Source organism: Stegodyphus dumicola, chromosome 4 (genome assembly GCF_044657685.1).
Source record: "Stegodyphus dumicola isolate Sdum_Otavi_A_Nest chromosome 4, ASM4465768v1".
NCBI lineage: Eukaryota > Metazoa > Arthropoda > Arachnida > Araneae > Eresidae > Stegodyphus > Stegodyphus dumicola.
In genome coordinates, this window is record NC_140771.1 from 58,021,544 (window position 1) to 58,043,016 (window position 21,473).

The 21,473-nt window shown below is 33.2% G+C and overlaps 1 protein-coding gene and 1 non-coding gene across 6 annotated transcripts in view; both read left to right on the plus strand.

Moving 5' to 3' along the window:
* LOC118182390 (protein spitz-like) overlaps positions 1–21,473 on the plus strand; it is a 140,244-nt gene that overhangs the window by 72,566 nt on the left and 46,205 nt on the right. The gene's annotated exons all lie outside the window — the stretch shown is intronic.
* TRNAS-CGA (transfer RNA serine (anticodon CGA)) lies at positions 17,081–17,153 on the plus strand. The gene has a single exon. It is a non-coding gene; the product is annotated as a tRNA-Ser (tRNA).

The following is a 21,473-nucleotide window of genomic DNA, read 5'->3' on the forward strand; positions in this document are numbered from 1 at the left end:
CAACTGCCAAAGCGAAAATAAACGAGATAAGATAACATAAGAATGGTTGGACAAGAGTTAAGGTACTGGCGCCATCTATTGATGAAACGAGAGCTAAAATATAATTTCCTTAAAGGCTGAAGATAAAGATGGATTGGAATTAGAGTCGTTAACTAGAACAGAAAGGTTTTTTTTGAATGTGAAACGCCTCTAGAAAATCTAAGTCACCAATGGAAGATGTTTTTTGAATAAGTTTGGCTGCAGAAAAATTGAAAGTGTGATTTTCGGATCAACAAATGCTGGGCAACACAGGACTTCTGTGTTTCCTTTTTTCTAACATATGCCTCATGCTCCTTAACGCGAAATCTTAAGGCTCTCTTAGTTTGACCAATGTAAATTAAACCACATGGGCAAGAAATCCTGTAAATACCCCAGGAATTCATGTTCGGAATCGGGTCCTGAAGTATGGAACTCGGGATTTTATTGATAGGAGAACAAACGACCAAAAAGTTAAATTTCTGTTTAAAAAAAAAAATGCAATTTTATAGCTAATTGATGAAAAGAAAGGAATGACAACAGAATTCTTATAATCTCCTAAAACAAGAGTGTGCCTTTTGGTGTGCTGTGATGAGAATTTTTTAACTGCTTGATTAATAATGTTGGTTGAAAAGCCTCTGTCAATAGCTACTGCTTTTAAATAATTTAGTTCTTGATCATGAGCCAGTTTGAAGGAGCAAACTTGAAATGCACGGAAAACATAGGCATACAAAATTTTTGTTGTTTGACTTCTAAATTAATACTTGTTCGGCGTGTTATTTTATCCTAGTTTATAAGAAATTTAAAGTTTTATACTGGAATTTGCACGATCAGACTGCTAGTCCTCATATCGCCATTTTTATCTACAAATATCAAAATCCTGTTCTTCGCATACTGATCTTTCGTATGCTGTTTTTTGTCACATGGCAAGTTTAAGAGCATTCCCGAACGCGAAGTTAAGATTCCGGTTATTCCTGTAAATAACAAACAAAGAGGCAATTCACATTCACAGAAAACGGTATTTAAATGCTATCGAAGTTTTTCCTTGTACTATTTTACGGCACAAGCTAATATTATATTGTTTAACAAGCATGTTTATCAGTTCGGAAATCAATACTATTTTTGTTTTTTAAATTTTCATGCTAATTGACTATGAATTAATATGTAAGTGGCATTTATGCATTTATGCAAACACTCCATATTACCACTGGGTTCAGATCACCTTTTATAAAATGTAAATTAAACAAGGTTTAATGATTCTAGTAACAATTACGGAAAAAAGTATTTGAAGTCTATAGTTATTTTCAAAATAATGATTGTTTTCCAAGTTGTGTGTATTATTATATTTAAGTTTTCGTATCTCTTAAAACATTTGCTAAGGGAATAATACCTTGTTGTTCAGTAGATAGCCTTAAAGTATTTAATATAACCTAACTCTTTAATGCAACTATTGTTAATTATCTACACTGACATTAGAACCATCTTCAGCTGAATCTTTAATTGGCATTGCGTTAGGTTACGCTACTCTATTATGCGGCTTCATTCACACCGCTTGGTAAGAGCTCCCATTGTACGAGACGTAGTATTCCTTCCTTGTCTTCTGTGCAGCCAGCAAATAGCCAGTGTTGTCATTCGACATGACGTAAACTCTTTCGTATATATGTTACTACTGTGTTTAAAAACTCAACGGAAAACAAATGTACTTGTTAACAATTTAAATATATTTTTTTAATTATTTCTTTTAATTATTATTAATTACTTTGTAATAGGAATTATTAAAAAAAATTAGTTTATAATACGTGACTGATTTTTCTAATCATTTGAAACATTGTAAAATAAGACTAAAAAATATTTAGTTTGCAGAAGATTAAAAAAAAAAAAAATGTTTATTCTAGGGTTCATTCCCCTCTTTATGTAATTTCCATGCTTCTTTGCTGTGCAGATTTTCAATTAATAAAAAATGTTTCTAACGTTTTAACGCCGTATCATTTGGGTTTTCATTTAATGAAAGTTAATTACTTAATATAATCAATTTAATTATTTCATCAGTTTCTATGAGGAAAGTTAATTTTGCTTCATGAGTTATGTTTGTTCAGCAAAATAGGAGACACTGAAAATCGTTTCCAAAGAGAATTTAGTGCCCGACTTTTGATGGCTTTGCTGCCGAGTTGAACAAACACACGACTTTCCTCTCCCGGATGACGGCGACGCATCATTTTTCGACGTGATGCCGTAATCCGAACCTCCTCCTCTCGTCTGTGAGGGGCTTCCTTTTCCCCGATCGATGACCGAAGAAGCCCCACGTCCGCGCGCTGTCCACCTGACGACTCTTGGCAAGAGGAAAAGACGCTCCGACGCGCCAGCGAACACTCGAACGCTTTGGAATCGAAGGATGACAGCAGTCGCCACGGAGATAGCATCGACACAGCGAAGAATCGATACCTGCATACTTTCACACTAGTTACAAGCACACATATCTATAATAAATTCTATAGGTAACTTGAGATTCTCTACTGCGGATATGGAATGATAGAGCTGCATAGATACGTATGATGCATAATAATGAAGAAGAAAAAACGCTTAGCAGACGAGGCTGTAGATATAACCCATAAATTTATTCCTTTATAATTAGTTTTTAGAACACATATTCTTCTTTACACATCACCAGGATACGATCGACACTACGTAGGATGAACAGATCATAAGGGCTGGCATTGTTAGGGTCCACATCGGCAATACGTCACCACGGCGTACATTAGACAGGACAGGAGGAAGTGGGCGGGTTACCGAAACTTCATAAATGGTTTCACAGAAACTGAAATAAAATTTAAAATAAATCTCAAACTGTAAACTTAGCATTACAGTCTAGTCCCTCAAAGAAGAATTTAATATTAAATATTTATAAAAAAAATAAAGTCAAATAAATGAAATCTGAAACCTTCGGATTGCAATATAAATATTTCAAAAAACAATTCAGCTTTAAATTTTCAAAAAATAAAATACTATTAAATTATTTAAAATATACAAATGAAAAATAGAAGTGGTTGTGCATCAGTTATGTAACACAAGGGATTAGATTCGTCTTCTATTAATCATAACAAAATTACAAATGTTCATAAAATTATGTATAAGATACATTATAAATAAAATATATTTTAAAATGTGTCGAATAGATATATTATTAGAAAAACTGTAATTATTAAAAAGCACTGTATTACTTTTAAGTAGCTCAGTTTGTTAATCAGTAACATTAATGGTTAAAAACTTGGAAGGTAAGCTAGATGTCTTACGTTTCTCGCTGTGACAGCAACTACAAGGTGTATATTACCTGGAAATAACAGACTTCTCCCAACGCATAATAATTTAAGAAAAAATAAATAATCCTGAAATATATTTTTAAAAATTGCAGTCTTATCCTTTTGCTTAGATTCTAATTTAATATCTCAACACATCAAGCTAAACAGTTACGATAACCCTACAGGTTAAGAATTAGTCCTCAGAAATTCAAGCTGTAGAACATAAAATTTAAAACGAATTATTGAGAAAAGCACTGTCAAATGACGTAAAAAGTAGGGATAGCTATAATACCATTCCATCATAAATTATTGGCACGTATAGACATCCACGGTTATTCAGTACACAAAGACTTCACAAATGTATTCTGGAAGTGAAATAGCAGCAATATATATTCATTATTTCAAAACATGACTGTGAACTTTTTCATAAGGTCGCTTGCGTTCGAGACTTCCAACAACTATTTCGCACAATTGAAATGTTAACAGTTTCTATTTTTCTAGGATACAAAATTGGCGTAGAAACAGAAATAACACGTTTCTTTAATATATTAACAGGATTAATCACATACTTTTGAAAACTTTTGAAATACGCTTCAGTTAGCAGTTGTTATGTCATTTTGGAATATATATTTTGGCTTTGATAACTTATATATATATAATTTTAACTTCTATTTATTTATTTTAAAATAAAGTGATTATCTGTAGCAAACAAAAACGGAGCACGTTAATTATTAAAATAAAACAAAAAGCATTGGAACGTACTGATAATGAAGAGATTGTAAATCTGTCGTGTAATTAAATGTGTATGTCGGAAAAAGTACGTAAATTAGCGTTGTATTAATTTATTCCAAGACCAGAATATCGTCGAATATACTGTGTTCCTTGTAGAATTCAAAGGAGAAGTTCTGGAGAAGTAAAAAATTTCTAGTTCTTAGAAAAAGTATGCGATCAGAACTATATAATTTAACGTGTGTTCAAAATGTCCTATCCTGTTAAACATTGTGTGCGACGGTGCCAAAGTGATTACGTGAAGACTTTTATCTTTTATAACCTGTATTTTTCCTTTTCCTCAACTTTGAGCCAGTACTGCTTTCGCGTTTTAAGCTTTTACACAAGACAGCATCTTTTAGAAGTTTCTTACGCCGCCATTTTGGAGTCGACGATCAACCTTCGCGTAGGTAATAAATTTTTACAGACCGCACCCAACGTTTGGCACCCCCTCACACAAAGTTTAACAGAATAGAACATTTTGAACACATTATTATATACTTAGTTCTGCTACTGGACATTTTGAACCTTATGACATACTTTTTCCAAGAGCTGCAATTTTTTGCTTATCCAGAGCTTCTCCTCTGAAATCTACAAGGAACAATGTTTGGTCCTTTCAAAATTCAGTCAATTTTCATTTCAAAGGTCGTCCTAAGTTTTCAGTAAGTTAGCGTTTTCATATTTTTTTTTTTTTTTTTTTTTCGGGGAGGGGGCTGAAAAAGCATTTTTTGTGGGCTGAAAAGCATATGATCAATTTCCTATCTACCGGGACAACGGTCACGGTTAACTCAAAACCACGACTAATCTGCGGGTGGTTAAAAACACACTGTAAATAAGGAAAGAGCAAACGTCTGCATTGTTAAATAATGAGAAATCCGTTCATAATTGCCTGACATAGAGGGTAAACGGCGGCAGCTGAAGTAAACACATTTTGACTACACGTAGTCTGGCATTTGAACATGCGTATTTCAACGCTGGAGTTTTGAATTTGAAATTTGTTTTTGATCCTTTTTTTATTTTATTTTAATACATTTCATATTTAATGAGTTCTTAATTAATAAACTCGGCGATTAAAACACAATGTTTTGCCCACTCTGTCAAATGTAAGATATTTATGTTTCATATTTAATCGAAAACTTCGCGATTTAAAAGTAAGGTGTTGCCATTGCCCGATATAAGATATTTTTATCGTCCATACGGCAGTTTATTGCAATTTGGGGAAGCGCATAAATATTAATATTAAAAGTAAGATATTTAATTTTTCTTTCAAATTTAATCTGTCTTCTATTAATTAACAAGTTAAACCGGCGGTTCCCAGTGGGGTCGGTATAGACTCTCAGAGCCGATGAAATTTTAAAGAGGGTCGATAGCTGGATATGTATTGGCAATTGATCTGCATAGTCAAGATCTCATTGATTACAAAAATTTGTTATTAAAACAGATGATTCATTGTTTAGTGATATAAAGCTAAATCGTGTAGTATGGAGGAAATCACAGAAAATAAATATAAGCGGAAAAAGCGCAAAAAATTTTAAGTATACTTTAAAATAAATAACAGTTCTTTAAAAAAAAATAATTTTTTTAAGCAAAGAGTATAAAAAAATAAAACTCAGGAACACACACACAAAAAATAAATAAATAAATGAAATTAAACTAAATTTAAAAAATAAAATCTGAACGCTTTCAGATTGTACATTACGCCCAGAGAGCCGTGTTTTTAATGTTTTGTGGGTTACCTTTATTTATAAAATATCATGTTCTTCGCACTTAAACCATAAAATTCAATCTTCATATCTTTAGAATTCCCGATACACAGTCTCGCGTACTGGAGATAATTTTTTTTTTTTTTTTTTTTTTTCGCACGACAGTGTTGATATTGCTCGCTATGAAATCGTTGAGTTTGTTAATTAAAAATTCGTTAAAGTTCTGCAAAACATGAAATAGATATTAAAACAAACACCAAATTCCAATTTGGGCTTCCAGATGCCCATATTCGGGTGGAGATGTACGTTATTCAGAATTGGATGGCTCTAGGTACCCTTGTTTTATCACAATGCGAGAAAGATACATACATTTACGCAGATTCTTCATTATTTAATTTCTTTAAATATAACACAGGGCTTTAATATTTGGTGACAGCAGTTTGAAAAGTGAACCGACATTTATGGTGAACCAATGCAAAATGTGAAAACAAAATTAATAGTCCTTCTGGGCTAACACTCTTTGGACTAAATACGAAGGAAGCGAAACTAATGAAAATCTGCCTGTGTTCTTTCGTCGCTGTTGGCCGTTGAAATTCATAAGAGAAGTTATACTGAGATGATAATTACGTCATCAGTGTGTAAGCATACCCTTTACATTTGCCGAGAACCATGCAAGCTAACTGCTCCCCCACCGCCCGTAATGTACTATAGAGAAAAATGTAAGGGCGTCGATCAAGAAAACCATTCTTTGGAAAGCGATTGATGCGAGAAAAAGGTCAGGAAACCCCAAATTAACGATTTAAAAGGAATAAAAGAAGTTCTTTATTCCCGGTGTTATTAAATTATACTTGCTACACTTATTAAAAGCATTATATTTACACACGAGTGTGTGTCTCTCTCTCAGTATATATATATAAAGAGAGAGCAACTATTTTAGGCTGCTGTCCGCTTAACGGCTAATCATTTAAAAGGAAGAAATAAAGTTATAAATGAAATTGAACAATATTTGCAAGAGAACTTGAATAGTTTCATCGAGCTGAAACTCGCATAAAAATTTAGGTTAGAAAATTTTTGAGTTTTGGAATATTTATGTATTTCGGATTACGGAGATTTTAATAACGTATAGTATTGCGGATAAGAAAAACTCCCAAGCATTATAACATCATCTGCTTCTCTGTTGCTGTAATTCACACGTTTTTCTTTCCCCTTCCTTTACTTTTGCTTCGAGCTGATCGTCTGTAATAAAAAACGGTTAACTCGCCCTTAGTAAATCGGGAATTAATTATAGTTAGCAGAGATGGATCATTAAAAATGTAGAATGCATTTATTTTTAATGCACATTTTTGTTATTATGTACCTGCGTGTATTATGTAACTGTTTTCAACTGCAACTTTAATTTATGTACTGTGTTTCGCATTATTTTCCTATTCTTTTTAGTGACCACAATTTTATATGGGGGTTACCTGCTCGTAATCCCCATATGTTGACAACACTTAACGGGTGCCGTATCGTGTTATTTAGCGAGGCTTCAAAGTCAAGGATCTTTACGGAAATCGTAGAGATTCTAAAGTCGACACGCGAAAACTCATTCGAAGGAGAAGAGAAAGAAAAAAAAAAAGGCAGCTTTAGAGTGAGTTAAGGAATTTAAAAAAAAAAAAAAAAGAAAGAAAGAAAGAAAAAGATGGATAAAAAAAAGGAGAAGGGAAAGAAAGCTGTTGTGTGCATGTTGCGAACAAGCAGCAGTAATACAGCTGGCTCCTATCAAATTAAGACGCTTTAGCGGCATGCGTGTGAATATCGCGCGCGTCGTCGTACGACTGGCGTTCGACCACCTGCGGTGATGTGCGCAGAAGATTCTCCTCCCCCTGTAAAAGGGTACCCTTTGATAAAGCTAAACTACATGTCCTTGCCACTCTTCTGTTTGCAGTTGGGAAAGAACTTTTCGAACTAAATGCAAAAATATCCAAATGCGCAGTAATTTTATTAGTTTCATATAGAAAAGGCGTAAAGAAAGAAATACGTAGAAACGTATTTAATTCAGTAGTCTGAAATTATAGCAACTATAAGGCTAAACTATTATGAGGATAGAATCTTTATATCGAGGAGCGAATTTTTGCTAAGAATTTTGCAAATTTTATGACTTTTCGTTTGTGAGAATTTTAAGATTTCCGTGACAAGATTATTCGACGACGATTAAAACTTTTAGCCATTATCAAACATGTTCAAGAATTTCAGGTTTTTTTTCCCAATTATTTCCTAATTTCTTCTATAACTGTTAAGCTTTTTTTAATAATTTTATTAATTTCATTAATTAAATTAATCAAATGTATCTTTAAGCTTCATTAAAAGATACGCGAAAAGTAGTCCTGCTCCAAAACATAAGACAGACTTTCACTTTTCGAATCATGGAATTTAAGCAGGAATTACCAGACCAGAAAGTAAATTCTGAAAATATTGAATATTGCTGTTTAAAGCCCTGTCTGTCTTCAGTCAGCCACAATTTTCAAATAATAGAATATTAGAATATTAGCAAATATTAGAATGTTTGCACTAGATCAGTTCTTAGATCTTCAAACCTTCAGACGGAAATTTGTTTCTTCTTATAGTTGAAGATCGGGATAAAACATTTTTGATTTTAGTGATTTATTTCATATAAGGTGCGTATAAAAGAATTTCACGGGAAGGAAAATTTGCTAGATTTTTTTCGAACCAGGTAAAGTCAGTTTTCTAAGCTATATAAAAAGCTAATGTTTTTATTATTATTATTATTATTATTATTATTTTCCCTCTGACTTTTCCCATGTGTAAGTATAAGCGAAAGTTTTCGACGAAGACATGCTATATCTTAGGCAGATACTGTTTCGTGCTTTAACATAATCGATTAACAAACAGAAAAGGGAGGTGCAAAACTAGATATTATAGAAGGGAAACTTCTGCGACGGGATATTCATTTTTTTTTTTTTTTTTTTTTTTTTTTTTTTTTTTTTTTTTTTAATGTGTAATGGTGTTGTGGGATATATTGTTAAAAACCATGTTTTTTCTATCATTCTAAAAAACATTGATTGCCGATTTCTAGTTTAATCGCACCTTATTGGCCTTGCAAGCTGAAAAATTTAAACAGAAATGCTTACTTACTCATTTGAGGGTCATTTTTGCAAACATTAAGGAAAAGGGCTAACAACACTATTACTGGATTTCTAAATTTCTTAAAATGCTGCAAAATATTTTTTTTTTAATGTAAGAATTTAAGCGATTCACTTTCACTCTTAGGTGACAATTTTATCATCATGTAACTGAAACGGAAGATGCAAAATGGGCTATGTGACAAAAGTCAAATTTTACAGAACCCCCCCCGGCCCCCCGAAAAAAAAAACTCATTCTTCACGAGAATATCAGAAGTAGGATCCATGTAATTCAGCGTTTTTAAACGTTTTCTGACATTCTTGTGAGGAATGAGATAGTTTTTTTTTGGGGGAGGGGCTTCTGTAAAATTTATCTTTTGTTACATAGCCCCTTTTCACGTCTTCCGATTTAATTGTACTACATCATGGTCTGCATTAAAAACAAAATCTCACAGTTATGTGACAATACTTTGCATTGGATTTCAAACCTTTTCATAAATTATGTTTTCTAATTTTAGTCTAACAATAATATACTATTGAAATATTTAATATTTTTCTTTTTATGCCATTTTGCATTTCAAAATGAAATTCAGAATCAAAGAGAACTTCGGAAGATGAAATTATTTTTAAGTTGGTATTTAATCATATTAAATTATAAAGATTTAGTTTTATTGGGTAAAAAAATAAGTGTTACTTTTGTTTAAAAAATGAAGCCAAATATTTGCGAAATTCTTATATGTACATTTTTGAATTTTAGAATATATTGTATTTCTTGTTAGTTTTTTTTTTTTTTTTTTTTTTTTTTTTTTTTTTTTTTAATGTAAATTTGTCTTGTAATCTACAATTTTCAGTTATATTTAATATGAAATGTTATTCAAATTTCGCGATATTTGGGAAAAAACAGACAAATATTTCCTTTTTATGCTTGCATATGGCATCGCATACATACTTTTTAGCGATGAATTGCCGCATAGGTTTCATTTCAAGCAACGACCTCTTAGCTCTGCCAAAATTTTTACCTCGTGGTTGTGTTTTGCAATTTAATCTATACTTAACGAAGATATGCTGGGTCAATATTTTTAAACTTCGCAATTGGTGCTCCAAGCTAAAAATGTAAAAAAATGTTTGCTATTGGTTCATAATGAAACCTTTTTACTAGTAATAATATTTTCTTTTTATACCATTTTACATTTAAAAAAGATATGCAAAACCAAAGAGAGCTTTCGAAAATTTAATTATTTTTAAGTTGGTATTTAATGTTATTAATTAATAGCGATTAATTTTATTAGTTAAAAATAGACATTATTTTTTAAAAAATGAAGCAAAATATTTGTACGATTTTTTAAATCTATTTTTAAATTTTAGAATATACTGTATTTATTTTAAATGTAAACTCGTCTTATAACTGCAGACTATTCTTGTAATCTAAAATTTTCAATTACAGCTATCCTCTTCTTCAATATTGCGCATTTTCAGAGACAATCACTCCAACTCATCAAATAAATTATGTGACTATTGAACTACGATCGTTTCTGCATATTTATTTTTTTCAGCGCCTCCTCTGAAACTGAAAGAGTTGCTTAAAAAAGCGTCGAGCGGTACATAATGCTCGTAGATGCTGGCAGATGGTCGACAAGTTGCACCTGGAAACATGACCCAGAGCTTCCGATTTTTTTGGGGGGTAGTTACTGGGAAGAGGGGGGGATCTGCTTTGCCCTCTGTTTATGCGTCTGTTTGTATTTTGACATTCGAAAGCATATTAAGATATATGTTGATATCTCGGGTGCAACTCGCGCGAAAGATTTCTGAACAACGAGCGGTTGCACTAAACCAGGATTGCCCGCAAATATCTCACACTTTTGAGAAAACCATTGGATTACAATTTAACAAACCATTATTAGTTCCTTTGCAGTGTGCAAGACAAAAAAGAATTTTTTTAAATTTTTAATTATTTATTTTATTTATTTATTTTTGGGGTGCTGAATGGCAGCCAAAATGTATTTGTTGGTGTTACATACAAAAATACAAATTACGGAAATCGTGCATGAAAATTTAAAAAAAAAAAAAAAATCAAAATCGAATTTACTTTGTGATAGAATATTTATATGCACTTGTATAGAATGTGTGAACTTCAAAAAGCCAAATTTAAATTTCAAGATATCACGATATCTGGGGGGGGGGAATAGGCAAATATTTATATTTCTTTTTTATGCTTGCATTGCATACACACTTTTTAACGATAAACTGGTGTATTGGTTTCATTTCAAGCAACGAGTTCTTATGCTCTGCAAAATTTTTTATGTCGCGGTTGTGCTTTCTGATTTATTCCATAGTTAACGAGGATATGCTGGTTCGATATTTTGCAATTTAGAAGGTAAATGTAAGGTTTCATCTTGCATGGGTTGTTAACAACTTAATTTTTGGTTTTTGAGAAGCTATTCTTTAAAAAATGAAAACGATAAATATTAATAAAAGTGTATTTATCTAGTTCATGTTTCTACCGATTGTTTAATGGTTATACATTAGCTGCATGACTTCGAACTTAGAATTGTTGCTCTATACACTGCTGAGTACAAGACCAGAGAGTAAATTTTCTTCTCCGGTATTCTGAGTTCCTCTGATTCAAACAATGCTATCTGATTCTGCGCGAAGGGTGATAGATATTCCAGGATGGCAACGGAACCTCCTAACCAGAAAGGAAGGTGTAAAGAGGGTGAGGGTAAGGTAGCAGTGGGACAGGGGATGTTTCGTCAACGGAACACGCAAGAGGGGCGGGGGCTTGTCACGCAACGGGAGCGTTATGATCTTTGGCGCGTGTCGCGTCTTTCTCCACATGACTTGTCTCGCGTCTGTCCACTATATTGGCCGTTCAGCCTGTCAGACAGTCTTCAGCTTAAAATCTTGACGAAGAATATTATAACAAGCAGACGAAAAGTTCAGCGACATGAGCATTTATTAAAAATTAATAATTGAGAAATTTATGGACTGTAAAGCAGTTTAAGCTAAGCACTCTTTTAAAGCAGAGTACAATTATTTTTTAAATGCTATTCCCTTTTTTATTTTTAAGAAATGTTTCCCTTTTCTTCTTGCTTCATGAAATGCTTCTTACTTCCCTAAATCATTGTTTTAGTTGTCTTTTAAATAATTTTTGCTAATCTTTATATGGATTGTACCTCTTTTATCGATGTTCTATAATCTGGCACTTCCCATGATTCTAGAGATTTGGAATCTGCTGCCATTAGTTTGTAGAACTGTCATCAGTGCGGTGTTGTTAGTAATATATAGGACTGAAAATTTGTTTACGCTGATACCGGGAGAAAATAGTACTAATATAGAGTACCGAGGGGTGGAGAAAATAGTATTAATATTGTAACAAGCGAAATGTAAGTCATTCTGTATACTGCAAGAAGTAAAATTACTAAGAAAATAAGATAAAGGAAGGTATTTAAAGACAGTGTGCGAGTACTATGAAACCAGCTCGTCAACTACATGTGATATGGGACGTCTTTATAATGATTCTTCGCCGTAAAAGTGTCAATCCCTTTACGAAAGTCAACGGAAGTTTACATTTTCTCCCGAATTAGGGCCAGAAAATTATTCTTTGTTTTCCATTTGCCTGTATGCATCGGACGTTTTCCCTTAATCCAAAAATTCTTTTATACTGTGGATATTCATTTTTTCATTCTGGAAACCCTTGAAAACTGCGGGAAATATGGGAGTAAAGGTCTCTTTGAGACCGTGTACTCTTCTGATGAGGAGGTGATTTCCGAACTCTGACGCAAGTCAACCACTTTTTGTCAAGACAGACACCTTCACAGAGGTATTCGCGTCCTTTTTAACATGAAGGAAGTAAATTTCATGAAGAAGTTCCCATTTTTATGTCGGGCACCTTTAAACAATTAAGACGGTCGATTAAGTGAGATTTGCTTAATTAATAACAGTAGCAAACTAAGAAGACTTCATATTTAAAGCTACAAAAGAAAACAGTTAATATTTTTGCTGAAAATAAAAGCTAGAAAATATTAACTTTGCTGAAACGTTTTAGAAGAGTCACTGCATATATTATGTCCTATTTTAAATTTCTTCCCGATTTCTATTTTCCACTGTCTTTTGTGATTCAGCAGGGGCTAAATCTGAAGGTTACCGGGTTTGACAGCTAAAATTTACTTTGCTTTTTGGGAATCTTTTTTTTTTTCTCGTTATATCGATATATAAATCATTTAATCATCATATATTGCAGCGTAATCAAAGGCTCAAAATGAAAATGAATATATTTTTACCTGTATCCAAAATTTTAGCATTTATTTACTAAATTAAAAAGTATACTTCTTTATACGAAACAACAACAACAACAAAAAAAAAAAAAAGATTAGAGAGAAGACTGTCTCTAACTCTGCTGGCAAATCATTCAGTGGAAATTTTGTGAAGCGAAAACGAGACAAAATTGGTTGCGCTCGATTTACTGTTTGCAGTTTAAAACTACAGTGGACGTTTCGAGTTCTGCTTCTGTAATGAAGTTATTTTGTTTTGGGAATGAACAGTCGTACTTCTGCTTTTTAACTTGCTGTAGTAGTTTGGTAGCTAGTTTCAGTCAGTATTTTAAAATGCTATCCAGAGCATACAAAAACACTCTACCATTTGAAAATGTGACTTTCCCCCCCCCCCCTGCACTGAAGCGTGTAGCATCCATTCCGAGAAAAGAGAACATAAGGTACCCACTTCAGTTACCGTTTTAAAGAAAGTAAAGGGCAAAGGCAAGTGGCTTCCTTGTCTCGTTTAGGAAGGAATGTTTCAAACGGAGAGCATTATATGTACACTGAAGCCCTGTTGCAAAAGTATTTTACGTTTTATTTTTGTTCCTCTGAATATTATCAAATTATGAAATGCACAAACCGACGGCTTGACATCTGTTTCTTTCGATTTCAGAAATTAACTAAATGTTCACTTCAGAAGCACACGAACTATTTATTAAATAGGCCAAAATATGCAGCTACTGTTAAGTTAAAAAAAGTTGTATACAGGTAGCCTGTCGGTATCTCCCTAGAAGGAAGTAAGCTGGTTAATGTGGGTTACAGAGTGCATGATTTCTTTGAAAATTAGCTAGAATCAGCAGACGAATTCTTTAAATCTTATAGGAATCATACATGATTATTCTATTCGAAATTAACATGTATAGGTCCAACATCCATTTAATTCCCTAAGAATAATTTAGATTAGATTAAAAGAAAGAAATTTAGAAAAATTTTAAAGGAAATTATTCCCTTCCGTTTGTTTTATCTGTTATATATGATATTATCATAAAAATCCTTTTTTTTTTTTTTTTTTTCGCAGTAGAAAGTCCTTAAAGGCATCCTTCCAATTACACAGGTAATTCTCACGTGTTTTGTACTAGTTAATTATTAATTAATTTATTTAATTTTCAATTATTCATTATTAAACGATGAAGTATTATTATAGAATATAATGAATAAGCGTTAGGAGAAGACTAAAACTATATTTCGTACTGTTTTTATCAGGTTTCATTGCGTTTGTAAAGACAAAAAAAATTGCTGTGGATACCACATGATTTCCTTGTACAGCATATTAAATTATATACATCTTCATTTAAACTTATTTCTTCGAATTATTCTAACTTAATTAACCAATCCCTCGAGGTAAGTTGAAAATGACATAAAAATGATAAATTTGGAAATTAAATATCTCGGCCAATTTTTGTCACATGGAAATCAAACTTCTTGCGGTTTTTTTATTTTATTTTATTTTAATTTTTCCCCTCTTGTATGACAAATATAAAACGTTCCCAAATATAAGAATAAAAATTGGGAAACAGCATTAAGAGTTACACTTCGTTTTTTTTTTTTTTTTTTTTTTTGTCGAAAATAATTTTTTTTTAACTTGGCATCGCCAAAACAGGAAATTTTTTTTCATTTGAAACACTTCTGTAAATGGAAAATATGTCTAAGAGACCAACGTTGCGAAAATAAAGGGCCCAGGTAAAGGAGACGTTTGGTACTGCCGATTGCAATACAAAAGAGAGATGCGCAACAAGTTTAAGAGTTATGGGAGATACAAATATGCGTACGTAAGTATACAAACGTCACGAAAAATCCTTTTTGAATCTATTTTAAATCCATTTTATAATTCGCTTTGGAAAAAAAGAGTCTTTTATTTTGTCCATACCTACAGACGACAGGGGGGGGGGATCCAAATGGTTTCGGGAACATTTAAAGTGGATATATCTTTTAAAATACGGTACTCGAAATGTTCTCCTTTACTTCACACGAGGATGTAAAAATGAAGTTTTGCTACAGAAGTGATACATACATTATAGAAATTATAAGGCTATTGGAGTGAGAAGTCCAAAAACAGAAAGGCGCTTTCGCCGAGAATCGAACAGTCGATCTTCCAGTTGCTGGCTGGATATACTACTGCCAAAAGGAACACACATTAGAAATACCATAATTCCTTACATCTGCCCACTTAAAGGAAGACTGAGAACAGACATTAAACAGCGGAAAAATCAGCAGTGGTGACTATTTATCGTCGGATGATCAGAACTTCAGTAGGGTACATTTTTAATTCGGGGGCTAATGTAAAGATTATTAAGTTTTCTAAAGCGGGAAACTTGTAAAAACCAACTGCACTCTTGCCTGAAAGCGAATCACTCATCCTCCAGTTTGTTGTGAATGTGTTAAATGCTACACCTAGGGAGCGTATAAAGAAGGGGAGAAGTATGATAACGAGTTTAATTCCTGTCAGTTTTAATGTATGCTTTTAATCAGAAGTTAAATTCTCTCTTCATAGTACTCCCAAAAATTTCTTTACCTCTCTCTCCTCTCTAGTTTATCCTCTAGTCGTTCCTGCTAGATCATGCGCGATCGTGGCAGATTTTCCTTATGCAATAAGTATTAATTTTCAGAAAAAGCTAGAAATCAGCAGGTCATAAATGGGGGGGGGGCAACATGCTGAGTCTGAACCAGACGACTTGCCAAGAATCCAGAACATGAAATCATTTAGATGAGCATTATGAACAACGGATCCGTTATCGAAAGAAATGCATCGACATTAGTAATAGTTATGCTGAAAATGGTTGAACAACTGAGTTTTTGAAAGAAAAACGAATTATTTAGATATCAAATTATTTCTTTAAATGTGCACTGGAATTAAATGTACATCCCTCGTGTTTATATATTGAATATTCTTTTGTTGTCTTTGCTGGGGACCTAACTAATAATTATGAAGTCACCTCATGAGCAAACAGGACTAAGTTAGGGTGAGTTGGCATTTCTGCTCATATCCCTACCTGGCACCTAAAAATAAATCGAGCAATTTTGTGCACGGTTATTATTATTCAAGTTTCCACTCGTTTAGAATGGATGGTTGGTTTCCCTCTTGGGTCATGGCGGAAATTTTTCGTTTGAAGTATGCCGTACAAAGGGTCTTTTCGAGAGGGCGTCACGGGCGATGTAATCCAATGAGCAGGAAGTTATGGCTGTAAACAACTGTCGAACAGGTGCCATAGAAGGATAAAGAGTTTATTCCTTTAGATTTGTTACCAACAGCGATTTTTCTGAGAACTAGTGGACTGGGCGAAGAATAATTTGCATGGAAAACGAATTATTTTAAACAGGAAAAGAAACTTAACCTTTCCTGCAAAATAATAATTTGGGTTTATAACTTGTGTCAAATACAGGGCATCTCACGGTGTGTCATACATATATGTATTTCACTTCTGTTTCCAACAACTATCTAACGTTATTTCCAGTAAGATTTAACACTTTCCCACTGTCATCGAGATGTAAGGACTTATGTCGATGAAAATCTTCTGAACAGATTGTTTGGGCAATGAAGGACCGCTGAACACTTTCCGCCTAAATTACAAACAATGTTACTCCACTACTTTTAACGAGAAGCATCGGGCATTAGATTTATAAGACAAACGCAGCAACAAACAATACATCAAAAGCAGTCATCCAAAGAGAATACTGCCAGATACGAAACAAAATTCATTCCTAGTTTTTACAATCTCATTGGTCTGCGTTATACCTAAATCGGAATGGCCATCAATTCAAACACTTGTGATAATTTTTAATTTTTAGACGCATGCATTTGTCTTCTTAAATCTGGATTATAAAAATGAGTTGTGTATAAGGTATTTCTTCGGCCTTCTTAGCATGCCTTCGTGGTGTACTGGTCAGCACGCTCGACGCGAATTCGAGAGGTCCGTGGTTCGAGTCCCGGCGAGGGCATTGCTCATTTTTCATGTCTCCTGCTTCCAAAAAATACTTTGTCTATAATTTCGTTTTCAGAAACCGGCCGATTCAATGTCGGAAGTCGAAATTTCTCATGCCTGACCGATATGAAAGGCTTAAAGAAAAGGAGTATGCTTGGTTTCTAAGACCCCCTACTAAATAATTGCAAGTAATCAAAAATCTTGTGAATACTGTTTTAAGCCCATATCGCTATCATAATTAATATTTTCTGGAGTAATTTTACAAAACAAATGCTGAATACTTTTGCTTTTTAATTTTCTTCGTAAAACAGAAAATCTGCTTCGAATTAGCTACGTTTACCCAAAAGAAGGTACTAGTTTCGATTTTTCGTAAAATAGTTTCGTAAATCGAAACTCGTAGACTATCTTTTGACTGCTAGTAGTTAATTATGAGATTTCTTAGAAGATAGTGGTTTAAAGTGTAATTCCTGATGGTCAAATCTCAATCAAGAAATGCTTGGGTCCTCCCTAGTGGTAGGATCAATTGAGTCCGTCTATCTTCACGGCTCGGTTCCAAGACACTTCCTTCCCATCTGTCGCCGCGCAGCAGCTGGACCATAGATGGTGACGTCCAACTCTCTAATTGCCACGCGTCGCTGACTCTTTGTGAGCTCATTACGCTCTCTCTCTCTCCATTAGGGAGCTAATGACGCCCTTCGAATAGATCATGAAGTTACCCCGCGGTCAACCGCCGGCAACAAAAGGCGCCGGGACATGATGTGTTGTTTAAAGTGTCTCGATGCGGACATTAAAATCATTTGCTGTACGGTTAAATGATCTAAATTCCGATTTTCTTTTTAAAAGGTACACAATTAAAGACTGAATGAGATACACAGACCATGGCTAATAGCTCAGACGAGAAACCAAGCTTATCATGCATTCCTTTGGAAGTTACAACAAAAACATTAGCTCTGGAAGAAGACGAGGAGGCTAGAGATCCTTAGTCAGCGTAATACATAAAGGTGAAAATTTAACACAGAACGTGTTAAGAAACTGCAATGAGAATTTCATTTGTCTGAAGTCAAGGTAATGCTATTCAGGTTTATAAATAAGACCTTTCCGAATTTATGAGTACAAAATTACAAGCTGAAACAGCGGAAAAGATTTTGAAATCTTAAGGAACGTTGTATTAAGCTCTTTCTGTCTCAACTCACTCCACCATCTTGATGTATATCTCTAAAAATTTTCCGTCTCATATAATGTCTTGTATGGGTACAGTTCGTAAGGTTCGTTGCGCTTTATGAAACGCGATCCATTTATAAGCTTTCGTCAAAATATCGATATCGGAAATATTTCAGACTTCTCCTGCAACGCTTTTATCCCTTATTTTAGCCAAATAAAACATATGTTTGATATTCCTAGCTGGAGTGCAGATGATATTCCACGCAAATGTTTGTTTTCGTCTGATGATTTTGTCACTATATCTATTCTTGATTTCAAAACTTCGACTTAAATAAGTGATATTTAAATAAGATTTCGTAGAACCTGTGCTACTGTGAAGCGTTTTCAAACATTCCCTAATTTAAAATTGCCTATAAAAATTTAGGGTTTCTTTCCTCATATATCAATATGTAATAATTTTATTAAATTGTTTTAATAAAATATTCTGATATCCTAATTTAAGTTAGTGATAATATTTTTAAATCGCGTAAATACTTTAAAATATTAAAGTTTAATGAAATCGATTAGTTTAAGCCGAGTTTCTTTTTAATATGTATTCCTGAAGTCTTTTAGAAGGCTTGATACTTTTTATTCCATCATTCTCTGACACTCTAAAATATACTGTATAGTCGAAACTGTGCTGTATAGTTGAAACTATGCAGTGCAGTTAAGGTAGAGTATTCTTTCACTGTTCACTTTTCTTTTCAGGACTAGGCTAAAATATTAGAATCAGTATTTTCGTGTGCCCTAGAAAAACAGGAAAAGTATATAATATATTTACAGTATTATAATTATTATTTAATTTGCTATACGTTATTTATCACAGAAATTTCACTGCGTTTGTGTGTGTTACACGAATATCATATTCGGAACTATCTGCGTTTATTCTTGAAATGTACTACCTGCGGATACGGGGTGATACTGCAAACAAAACCTGTTGGCTTCACATTTGGGGAAAGAAAGAAAAGAATTTGAGTTCACTTTCTCACCTGCTATATTTGCACATTATCTAAAGGAGCGTTGTTGGACCGCATAGTTCGAAATTCCTGAGCTTCACAAAATGACGCGACAGTGATGAACAGCTCCGGGTAAGGAATGCCAGCGTAAAGACCCGAAACTGGACAGGCGGCATTGTGGTATCTTCTCATGGTGGCCACAAGAAGAATGTCAGAACTGCTACGAAACGATCATTCTCCATAAACAAGCTTCCTCACGTCGTACTCCCTGCTGTTTGTTTTTTGTCACAGTTCCTGTGAAGTGTCCGCCGTAGTGGGAGAAGCTTTTCCTGACGTCTCCATTATGGAGGACTCTTCAGCGTCCTTTTGTTAATTCCAGTACTAAAGTGACAACTAGAAAAACGCTGGGCTGAAAAATAGGCCCCGGCTGTCGCATGGTTACTTTTCAAGAAACACTGTTCAAGATTTACGATTCCTGGAGAGAGGATTGTCCATTCACAGGAGTGAATCGGAAACTGTGACCGGCAGCAAAATTGTCAACCGGAAAAAAAAAAAAAAAAAAAAAAAAAAAAAAAAAAAAAGACGGAGCCGCCTCCAGAGGTCTCTTTACATTAGTGCAGAATTCCGATTTTCTGTCGATTATCTAAATAGCCCCAAAATTTTCTACCTCATTCACCGTTAGCATTGTTATGCAGTCAGTTCTTTCAAAAAGAAAAGTTTCAGTGTACCATGTAAAAATACTTCCACAATAAAGGTGCCTAATAAATATGTAATTACCCATGTAATTAAATGTGCTATATGACTAAATTTTAGTACAAGTATTGCTACGTAGAAGTGAGCATAATTTTTAATATACGAATTACTAATGTATTCTATTCATCGAAGCTATGAAGTATGTATCAACCGTCTCTAACAAATAGGTATCTTCCATTACTCTGCCTTTTTGAGATACGTAATCATTAACATAATAATTATATTCGAGCATATATTAGCACGCAAATGTGCAGCTGAAAATCAAACTTTTAAGTTATTTCGCTAAAATGATATTACATGCACATATTGTAAAGTTTGTGATTATAGAACTGAAAAATAAATTTGAACACTTTAATTTTCCTTAATTTTTCTATTTTTATAGAGTACGTATTAAGTTCATTTCTTTACCAGTCATTAAGAAATGGCGAATAAAATTACATCTAGGGAAAATAGGTAATTGTTTCTACTTCACACATGAGACTTTTAATATTATATATATTCCGACATTGTTTTTCTTTATAAATGTGAGCCATTTAAAAACAACGCGTATTTCTTAACAATATTTTGATAAGTTTCGATGGCAACAAGTCTCATTAACTTTTAAGGCTTAATAATGTATAAGATAATATATATATATACATATAATTAATAAATAGTAGTTTTAGCAGAATAAAAATATACTTTTAAAGATATAAAAAGATTTATTCAGAATTTCTGTCGTACTCTCTTACATTATCGTCTACACCAAAAATGAAGCCGAATTGTTGGGACAAAATTATGCAGGAACATAAGGATTGCGGTTGCCTGTATGTCTCTATTTTTAGTTTTATTTACACTGTACAGATTTGTTTTTTTAACAGAGAGCAAATGTAAGAATTATGATTATTTAAATGATGAAGAGAAATATATATATTTTGTAAGATTTTTAATAAGATACAAAGTTTTCGAATTTTAGTATTTTCACTTTTAAATCAATACAAATAATTAAAAAAACAATACTACTCGTTTAATAAATGATTTCTTCCCCTACCCGGTATTTTACGTATTTCAGCAAAGCTTGTTGATATACTAACACTTTACCAATTCAAAACTTTGTAATTTCAGTTTAACAAAAGTTATAGTATTTCATTCTTCTGAACAAGAAGCGTGAAAACTCGACTATGTCTCGCCTGGATTCAAATCGTGGATCTTCTTAGTGCTAATTAGGTGTGCTTATCATTACGGGCGATAATTATTTATCGAGTATGATATTGAAAGTAGAAGTAAAAATTATTTCTGTTACTTTCTGATTATCCGCACTTCCGGTTTCCATAGTCACTAAAATTGCCAATTTTGGGGTTATTTTTGAGCAACAATAGCTAACTTGCACATGCACGTATCTTACACATGTTTGAGTGCATGTGGATTTAGTATACGCTATTTAGTAT